Below are 10,210 nucleotides of genomic sequence, written 5' to 3' on the forward strand. Positions count from 1 at the left end.
AAGGTTTGCAGAGCCCGAATTTCCTTGGAGCCTTAGGGAGGTTCTGAGAACTTGGGACCCCTCTCCTCTCATGCCAACAAGAGCAGCTACACTTTTGTTTCATATATTGTATATGTGGATATAAGGATCCATGCATAATTTTGTTTGAATAAAAGTTTCCATAGGTCTAATATTATATGATTTCATGAAGCAAAATACTTAGATTCCTATGGAAGTGACAGAAATAATAGATCATGAGCCCGTGGAGCTCTTTGTGTGAATGCCTGGATATTTGGAGGCGCCTGAGGATGAGTGCAGGAAGGGGAATCTCGTTAAAATGAAGGAAGCTCACCTTCATGCATGTACTGAGCATTGCTTCCTGGAGAAATACAACGTGTTGAGACAATGTCCCTAGTGTCAAGGGTGGGGACACTGACAGTGTTGACATTGGGGACATTATCTCAACAGGTTGTATTAAGGGAAAGGTTCAGGGCAGTTGAGGCAGGCACTCCAGACTGGGCCATGCTAGAAGGTTACCAAGGCACTAACCCTCTGGCTCACCATCTTCTGGAAGTCACAGTGGCTAACTTACATTCACATTGGTTTCTACCCTACCACAGCCTGCAGAATTTTGTGTCCATAATTTTTATTTTATGTTTCTTGAACAATATCCACGAAAATATACCCAGGAAAGAAACATGAAAGGGATGTGGAGTGATAGGAATGGAGCTGATAGGAGCTAACCACATTCAAGATGACTTTGCGGCTCAGGTTCCCATAGGTAGGTGATACACACCTGGGCGGATGTTGTAACAGCAGTCTTTCAGAGCTGTGAGGTCAAGGTATGTCCAAACAGGATGGAATATTCCACATTCGTCCTGAAGCTGAAAATGTGGCTGTGTATGTGCAGCTAATATATCATGAAAGAGTGTGACCATAGTCAGAATGGTCTATGGAGTATGGAGATGTGAATTCTGCAGGGGTGTTCTATTGATCTACATCAGTCGAGCAAAAGTAGGAGATACTCTTTCTGAATGCAGGTAGATGTGTTGCACTGATTTTCAGGCTCCTTGAAACTATTAGTAGTGACCCTTTCCCAAGGCCACCACACTACACAACTCTGAGAAGCACCAGGCACATGGAAAACAAGAGGAAAGGTAACTCCTGAAGCTGGGTGGTGTGGCAGCCCTGAATCCTAATATTGAGTGGCCATCTCCCAGCTGTCTTTGGCCACCTCTGTCTAAACAGCTCAAGGGCGCATCAATAATCTATGTTTTCCTAACCGAGCACACTCCTTACTTCCCTATCCTTGCTTCCCTCTGACCCCCAGTCCCCTGTATGGTCTTCATCTTGATGGTGAAGCGTTGTCACCCCTTGGTCACCTCCATTGCATTTGCTTTCTTATTCCCTAAGCTCAGTCAGCTACATGGCCAAGTGACACATCCTTCGCCTTTTGCTCTGTCAAGCTTCTGTAACTGGCATCCTTAACCTTTGGGACCTCATAGAATATTCTCAGCTGAGAAGCTCTCTGACGGCTTCCTCTGGCTTGGGGACTCTCCTCCTTTAGATGAGAGCTGGGTAGAACATCGTCCCAGTCAACTTCTCAGAACTCAGTGTTGATTGCGGACCTTCATTCTTTCTTTCCTAGTGCATACAGGATAAAATTCAGACAGCTTAGTGCAAGGTATTTCACTTTAAGATCCCCAAATGCTTACAAACTTACCTCCTGATTATTTCTGTGCAAGGACCCCATGCTTGTGACTCAAGGCCATGCTCCTTTCCTTCATGATTTTGCATTTGTTTTTCCACTGTCCTCTGGAAAGTCTGTTCTCCCATCTCCTCCCATCAAAGTTCTCACCATCAGTTCTACTATACGTGGGTACCTGGGCACCCTTCCTACAGTACCTCTGCGCCACACAACTCAGACTTCCTATACTGAAAGTTGGATTTGCCCTTTTCATTCTGAAAACACAGCCAGTTGTCATGTTTTTCCTTTTCGGAGCTGAAAACATAGGCAGACAGACTCAATTACCATAGGTTGGAGGTTGAATCAATCCACAGCATTTCAAGCTTCTGCTGGAGAATCCTGAATTATCCTTCTGAGGAAAATTACAAAATGAAAGGTTTTTTTAAATTGACATTTTATGACTCCAAGAACAGAGTGAGCAAATGCAGTGTTAAAGAGTTGGGTATATATAGCTATTTAGGGCTTGTCTTTTTAAATAAAATTTAAGAAACATGAAGCTTCCAAAGGTAGTCAACTGTTACCCAGACTGTCTTACTTCATCTCTGAGTACTATAACCTTCCACTTGAAGGCATGTAATGGTCACAGTGATTGGGCAATACTGTGTATCGATTATTTCATATAATGTGTTTATTTGTAAGAAATGGAATCTGCTTGCTAATGTTGTATATGAACTCAGCAGCCTTCTGCTAATATAGTTCTAAGCAGTAGACAATATATTGCTAAGTTTATATGTTAAATATTGTAAAGGTGACAGATTCCTTTGTTGCTCTGAAAATGTGAGACTTTGATTTACCTTTCTCTTTTTAGGCATACTTTACCCAAAAATGTGACCCTAGCATATTCAACGCAAACAAACTGAAATCTATTATTTCTAGCATTTTCTCTAGACTAGAAGACAAAATATAATTAATTTATAGGTTGCTTTTCTAATTTATTAATCTCAACAATAATCCAAATTTATCTGAAGCCCATTTTCTATTTACTATCATTTTGTTGTTGCTTTTTTTTCTTTTTCTTTTTCTTTTTCTTTTCTTTTTCTTTTTCTTTTTCTTTTTTTTTTTTTTGAGATGGAGTCTCTTGTTGCCCAGCCTGGAGTGCAGTGGTGCAACCTCAGCTCACTGCAATCTCTGCCTCTCAGACTCAAGCGATTGTCCTGCCTCAGCTTCCCCAGTAGCTGGGATTACAGGCACACATCACCACACCCAGCTAATTTTTTTAAAATGTATTTTTAATACAGACAGGGTTTCACCATGTTGTCCAGGCTGGTCTCGAACGCCTGACCTCAGGTGATCCACCCGCCTCTGCTTCCCAAAGTGCTGTGATTACAGGTGTGAGCTACCACATCTGGCCTGTTTTGTTTGTTTGTTTGTTTTGTTTTGTTTTGTTTTGTTTTTTCTAACCAGTGTCTTTACATTTGGATCATTCACAGTGAAATTCCTCTTTTTTTTTCTTTCAGTAACGGCATCTCCAACCCTATTTCTCATGAACTGTGTTCCGTTAAACAGTTTCAGGAATAGTTTTCTCTCCTGTCTATCTAAAGACACGTGTTGAGTTTTCAGCCTTTTGTTTCCAAATTGAGTCACCGTGTCTCATTCCTATTTTTAATGCAAAACATCCTGTATCTATTTTTCAGGCTACTGCATGTGTCTCCCTCTTTTTAGCCTGTCTGTAGTGATGTTCTGTTAGCTTTGTGGTTGTGGAGTGTCTGTGTCTTTTCCACCTTAGGAGATCTCTCAGGGACGCTCCTTATAAAGTGTGGGCATGGGGTAGCTACCATATGTGTGAATAAATTTTTAAAAATACTGTACATAGTATGCAGACATGGCATTGACCACTTATTCCAAAGTCATGTGCATTAGCTTAGAAATTGTAAATTGTGTCAGATTGAACGTATGGTTGTCTATTTGGCCAAATGTCCTCATTATCTGATGAGGACTTCTTGTCTTGACATCTGGACGTTGGTGTCAGATGATTGTTTGGGAGCAGGCCTGTGCATGGTGGGATCCCTACTTTCGACCACTGGATGCCAGTAACATCTCCCTCTCCCAAAGGTGACCACTCAAAATAAATATCTGCAGACATTGCGAGATGTCCCTGTGGGGGGACTGTGTGTGGCAAAATCATTCCTGGCTGAGAAAACCATCCAAGAGTAGGTACTAATTAAGGATAGATGTCCAATGCCAACATAGAGAAAGAAGAACATGTAGAAATGAAAGGCATTTAGAGTCCAGCATATTGATGACTGTCAGAATACATTAAATACATCACATTATTCTGAGGCAAAACATTCTTTTTGAGTGATTTTGGTATGTGTCTGCTTAACAGCAGTTTCAAAGGAAAAGAGTTTTGCTTGAAGTGAGAATTTATCCAAAGGTGAAATAAGAAGATCACATCCAACATTCGTCCTAGAAATATTGAGAATTCTTTTGCTCTTGACAGTAGAGGGAGGGCTTTTTTTTCCTTCATTTAAAATTTTTTTTTCACTTTTGGTCCATCAGGAATATCTCAGATTCAGAATAAAGTATTGGTATTCCACAGAAGACAAGGAAAAAGGCTCAATGCCCCAGCTCTTGGTTGCAAATATTGTGCAGAAAGATTTCCCTGAGTGCCAAGAAAGGGAAATTTTTTCCTTTTTAGCAAAAAGTGTAAAAACCTCAGTTAACTCACAGAAATAAAAAGGACACAGGGACTTGCCTGTCAATCAAAAACAGTTGCAAGAAATCAGGGATCCGTGGGCAGAACCGGTTTTAAATAACTCACTCTCTCCACTTGGCTCAGCCTCGTTCCCCTGAAAACAGAAGCCTGGCCAGGTCGTTAGCACCAGGCAGAAAGGACGGCGCCCAGCTCCCCGGAAGGGCGCTTGTGGTTCCCTGCACACAGCTGGTGATGCCCAGGGTTGCAGGGCATTGCTGGACCCACACAGGCACCCATGGTGCCTTCAATCTTCCTGCTTGTTGATGTCCACCTTTCTTCTAATCCTATACAAGGGGCAGAAAACCTGTTCTCGAGCTGGTTTTGTTCAGATTCTGGGGTAAGGAAAAGATCATTGTACATACAGGCTGAGTAAGGTGGAAGGGAATTTTGAAATAAAGTGAAGTTTTGAGTTTTTAAAGCTGGCACTGCTGGTCCTGGACACACGCCATGAAGTGGACAAACCCTTCCGTCTATGAGTGGCAGCTCTCAGCTCTGTCCTTAAACCATGTTGTTGGCCTCCATCCTAATGGATATTGTGAAGCATTTTTTCCCACTTAAAGGAGACTGCATTTATCACTTAGAAAGCAGAGCAACCTGGAGCCTAGTGAGCCTTCCTCCGCTTCATCAGATGCCCTTGATTTCACTTCCTCTGCTTTAGAACATTAATTACATGGCCCTCGGCATAGGGAGGGTTTGTAACCAAGATGCCTTTCTTGCCTATAAGCCACAGAATAGAGTCTCACCCACCGGAGATGGAGCCACGGAGAAGGCACAGCTGTGCCCTTCCAGAGCCTTTCCCGATATGGACTTGCTGATTATCTTCACGATGTTCTAAGACGCTGACCCCAGAGGGGCCGCCCGGATTTCGGATCTCAAGGAAAACTCTGAATATTCTTCAGTCTCTCACACCTGGCAAAGCGCGGGGAACCAAGCTCGCCTCCAGCTTGCCCACCAAATATCTTGGAGTCTCCAGCAAGACTATGCACTTCAGTTTCTTTGCCCATGCAGCATGGGGGAAGGTGACCCCCTTCCTCCCACGTGGACACTTTAGTGATGGTCAAATTCAGCAACATGTGCTTATATGAAGTATGAAAGTCAGCCCTGAGCCATAATAGCCTCCCCCAAAGTAGTCACAGAGCTATCAAAATTCAGTGTTAGAAAAGCCAATCAAGCAAGCTGAACTCAAAGTTGTCCACCAGGAGATTCTAGAAAAGGATGGGCTTTCCTGGGCTGAGGCTCTGACTTGCCTTTATTCAAACATCATTCAGCAAACACTGATGACCCTATCCTATGTAGTGTGGAGGTCAGGGGAGCGATCCGAAAGACACAGCGTCCTACCATCAAAACACTGCGTGCATTCCCGTGGGGCCCCAGCAGAGCAAAGCCAGCTCACTGACGGGCATGACCCAGCCCAGGGAGACATCCAGGTGGCAGAGGGAAGGCTGCACTTGACTCTCATTTGCCAACTAAGGATTTTTCCAAAGGGTTTAAACCCATCGCCTTCTCATTTGAGCTGGCTCCTTTGTGGCATGTGGAAGGCACCTCCCAGGGCTCGCTCGGGAGGAAGGGGAGCTTGACAGCCTTCCTTGTGTCGCAGGCCTCCAGACTGACAAAGTCTGAAACGGGCACAGGCAGGGCCCCGACCAGTGCTCCAGAACTGATGTTTCCTGGACGTGGCAAAGGTGCTGGCAGTCAGGAAAGAGTACCTGTGTGTTGGTGCTCGGAAGCAGTTCCTGAAGATCTCAGTCTTTGGCTGTCCCCAGCACACCTCCTGACACCGGGAATCTCCACACACCTGAGCCAGCTGCTGCCTTCCAGAACCCACCAGTTCAGGAGGCCCAATTCTCCTTCAAGAATAGTCTTCCTTACACATGGTGCACAGTAGTCTCCCCCAGTACATGGTCCATGGGTCAGAAATTACGTTGCTCCCTCCACGGCGGCTGGTGTGCTCGTTCACCCGCAGACTCGCTCACCTGGCAACCCTCCCTCCCCGTGGCTGGCTGGCTGTGGCTGGTGGCTGCTCCAGGGTGCCGCAGCACCGTTCCCGCTGTGCTGTAAGCCCGCATGCCCTCCCACAGGATGCTCTGGTGGAGACACCACATTCTGGCTCCACGTTACACCGTGTGGCTTTCAGAGCTGCTAAGGCCTCTCTTCTAGAAGGCGCCATTGCACGTCCCCTCTCAAGTCTCCTCCCATCCTGCCAGGGGCTGGCAGGGGCCCTGCGTGTCCGGACAGCACTCCAGCACCAGATTGCCCTTCCGCATCTGACAACAATGCTCTGTGTGTTAGAAACCCAGCTTTTCTGTAGCCTCTGGGTACGAGTGACGGTAATTGCCAAGTCACAGAGGGAGTTGCCACAGAGCTGGAGGTGAAGCGTCTGACCCGGAGTCTACTTGTGTGAGTGTGGACGTAGGAGGAGAAATCAGGTCCCTGAATTGGATTACCTTCCTAGAATAAGCATTCCTGTTAAGTTCTTCTCTCCGTCCTTCTCCCTGCCTGCGGCTAGCCCCTTTCTGTCCTCTGAAATTGCTTCCTGTGTCTCCCACTTTTACTCTGTCTTGAATAGGAAAAAGAATACAGCAGGAATAGACTGGGTGTGTGCCTTATGCTGGCTTTGTTTGTAGTCTTAATTTTTCAGATCTTTGCTGTAGGTGCTGTAATGGGAAAGGCAAGCACTGCCTTCAGTGGATAACTATTATTAATTTAAAATCTACATGCTAAATGTGAGCAAGGAGAAGCCCAGGTCATTATCAAGATTCTAACACACACAGAAAAATGAGTTGGGCACCTGCCGGTTATAAATCCTCTCCTCTAAGAGATATTTGCAGCTGACTAAGATGATCCTGATGTAATGGAAGCATTTAATGTAGAAAATGTTGTTCTATTTCTCTTCTTGATAGCACCAGACAACCAGGGCGTTGAGGCGGGGGAGAAGAGCTAGAGAGGAAGGCTGCCCAAGAAAAGCAATATGTTTGCTACACTGATCAATAAGAAGATTAACTTACCCAAGTAGAAGATGTATCAATCTTATTATTGATCAGTTTAGCACACATATTGGTGTGCTGGTGTAGGGTTACAGAGCTGTCTGGGCAGCGCTTCATCAGGTCCTGAGTAGATAGCTATTCCTGGTGGCAACCGTGGGACCTCATGCTTGTGGTGCACACATCAATAGCAGAGGTCACCTGCCTTCTCTTCCCATTCAAGATGATCTCTGGAGAAGGGGACTGAGGGAGAGTGAGGTGGGATTGTGTCAGTGGGCAGCATGTACCGGATTCAAGGTTAATCAACAAGCTCTTGTTTAGTGAGGGACTCCCAGGACCCATATTCAAAAAAGATAATAGTAATACAAGCTTCTACGTGTTGCGTATTTGCTGAGAGCTCAGAGAAAATCATTTTAAGCATGCACATTTGTGACTCAGCGGTGATCATTGAATATACCCTATACCTGAGTGCTGAGAAGTAGACTCATGTTTATTTTCAGAAATAGCGGAAAAAAAAAAAAAGCTGACAGGTTTTTTTATTCTTTAGAAATAGCTATGATTTAACTGTCTTTGGACAAATGGCAAATACTGTATTTCGAATCACAGATATGAAATAATTAAGAAGTTTTTGAGGTGATATTTCACGTAGCTTTTAAAATTATGTGTTCATTCAATAAATATTTACTGCACACAAAGTCTAAATCTTTTGGCTTGTGACAAGAGATCAATCCACTCTGTACTTGTAGTGCTAATCCACTTTGAGAATGAGTGAATGGAGCAGAATGAGATGACATCATTCCAGGAGCTAAGAACTTCTTTCCCCCACCCTCAGCTACAACTCCAAGGAAAGGGCAAATCCTCAGATTAATTCTTCACAATTGTTATTATCTGCAACTTGAGTAATCATATTATAGAACTAAATTTCGTTCCTAGTTAATTCCACAATGGTTTGGCTCATTTCACCTCATTTCATAAAAGATAAATACTTGGCCCAAGATCCTTTGCTTCTTGTTTCCCTTCAAAACCTTAGAACTGAAGCTCATTCCAGAGGGACTCGGATACCATCCCATCCTAAGGTATTACAGACAGGATGAACGCACTGTGGTTCTTGCGGGGGGAGATTGTGCTTACATACAAGGAAGATGAAGGTTGCCTCTTTCTCTGAGGAACTCTTGGTCCCTCTGGGGAATTCCCTTGGTCATCCAGGAGAAAAGAGTCCAGGGCTGCTGTGTGTGTTAGTGGCTGACATCCACCGTGTTAGTGTCAGTGTGTGTTAGTGGGTGATGTCCACCGTGCTAGCGTGAGTGTTAGGGGCGGTGTTGCGGAGGCCTCACCAGGTGAGGACAGAAGACAGGGGCCTGTGAGCGTGACTTTTTTATCTGGTATAATTTTACATGCTTAGGCAGAGAAAGTGAGAGATCACCTACTAGTTAATTCATCCAAAAATATTTCTTGGATGCTAAATATTTTGCCAAGAATTGAGAGTGAAAGATGAAAATAGTTGTTCACTGCCTTCAAAAAAAAAAAAAAAAAGAAAAAAGGAGAGTCTAGAAGGGAAGGAGACCTGGGTGGCCATGTGCATTTAGAGGGGCGTCTTAGGGCATGGTGCTTCTTTCTGTCTGGGTGCAGGGGCCATCGTGCACTCACCTCGTGACAGTCTTCCTAGTGGGAAAGATTATTTCAGTGACCTCCATTAGTGTGTCAAAGCAAGGCAGAAATCATCCTTGTTCTAGGAAAAGGGAACAAACAAATCCACCTCATGATGTGTCTGGTTTATGCTCCGAGCATCAACCAGAGCTTCCTGGTTGTCAGAGTGCCCCCAGATGAATTGCTGTCTGGGAGACCCCCTACTTTGCTTTTTCCAGAGGTAGTGAGAGATAGATTGGGCAATGGCTTGTCACCAGGCACAGTAAGCCTGGATTGGTTACCTAAAAAGAGTCACCTGTATGGATCCTTCTAAACCTAAGGGATTATAAGTCTGTTAAGTGATCAGTGAAAAAAAAAGTAAAATTGCATTCAAAAGTGTGTTTACCTTGTGGGTAACTAACGAAGCAGTGAAATCAATGGCTCCACAAAAGCCAGAGGTTTAGAAACAAGATCTCCAAAGCCGCTCCTCAATGAGATACCTGGACCTAACTAAACAAAATGTTTGTCTGCAGCTCAAAAGATTTATTTCTGTCATTCCTAAACAGTGAGACATCTCCAAACCTGCAGACAATTGCTCACGTGCTGTCAGCTGCCTCTCCAGGCTGTGAGGACGTCATCGCTGAACTGCCTCTCCTCTTACACTCCATTCCCCTTTGGGGTCAACATCACACATTTCTAGAATAGCTAACTGTGTTGAAGAGGATAGCTTTTGACCACAGAACTGAGTCTTTCTCTTTGCACAGAGCTAATTGGCCATAAGGGGCCTGAGTCTCTATCTTGCTCTCATTAGCACCAAATTTTAACTAAATGGCCCAGCTGACCCATGTCCAGAGCCAACTTCCTCATCAAATGGTAAGATGAAAGTCCTCTGCGGCACTTGTCATTCATTAGCATTTACATGGTGATGGCGGAGGCTCTGGAGGCTGTGGGTCTGAGGGGAACACACTGGAAAACTTCCTTCAAATTTGGCATCCTGCATTTTTATGACGTGCCTGGGACGCCTGAATAGGACATTATATGGCAAGTAAGAAATAAACAATTGGAAGCCGTTTGCCTGAGACAGTGCCCGAGTGAGAGTGTGCCCCAGCTCCAGGAAACCAAGCCGAGGGAGGATGATTAACGCTGGCCTCACACAGCCTGCTTAGGCTCAGAATGATTCAT

The 10,210-nt window shown here is 44.6% G+C and overlaps 1 long non-coding RNA gene across 1 annotated transcript; it reads right to left on the bottom strand.

The window, feature by feature from the left end:
- Positions 1 to 1,279: 1,279 nt before the first annotated feature.
- Positions 1,280 to 10,006, bottom strand: LOC126956416 (uncharacterized). The gene is made up of 3 exons (XR_007726327.1): positions 9,871 to 10,006; positions 9,050 to 9,131; positions 1,280 to 1,623 (listed from the first exon to the last, which is right to left on the bottom strand). It is a non-coding gene; the product is annotated as an uncharacterized LOC126956416 (long non-coding RNA).
- Between the last annotated feature and the right edge of the window lie 204 nt (positions 10,007 to 10,210).

The sequence above is a fragment of the Macaca thibetana genome, chromosome 6, assembly GCF_024542745.1.
Source record: "Macaca thibetana thibetana isolate TM-01 chromosome 6, ASM2454274v1, whole genome shotgun sequence".
In the NCBI taxonomy this organism is placed as follows: Eukaryota; Metazoa; Chordata; class Mammalia; order Primates; family Cercopithecidae; genus Macaca; species Macaca thibetana.